Raw genomic sequence first — 454 nt, 5'->3', positions numbered from 1 at the left:
GCACCGACTACACCGATCTCAACAAAGCCTGCCCGAAAGACCCTTATCCACTCCCAAGCATCGACGCTCTAGTAGATGCTTCATCGGGATACAAGTATCTCTCATTCATGGACGCATACTCAGGGTACAACCAGATACCAATGTATCCGCCAGACCAAGAAAAAACCTCATTTCTTACACCTAAGGCAAATTATTGTTACATTGTGATGCCTTTCGGCCTGAAAAACGCAGAAGCCACTTATCAAAGGCTAATGAATAAAGTCTTCTCAGATCACATCGGAAAAATCATGGAGGTCTACGTGGATGATATGTTGATAAAGATGCAAAGTGAAGAGACATTGCTAACCGATCTGATTCAAGTATTCGATACCATAAGGAAACATGGCATGCGACTCAACCCGGCTAAATGCACCTTCGCAGTAGAAGCAGGTAAATTTTTAGGATTTATGCTCAC

Source organism: Arachis duranensis, chromosome 10 (genome assembly GCF_000817695.3).
Source record: "Arachis duranensis cultivar V14167 chromosome 10, aradu.V14167.gnm2.J7QH, whole genome shotgun sequence".
In the NCBI taxonomy this organism is placed as follows: Eukaryota; Viridiplantae; Streptophyta; class Magnoliopsida; order Fabales; family Fabaceae; genus Arachis; species Arachis duranensis.
This window is presented reverse-complemented; position numbering follows the sequence as displayed.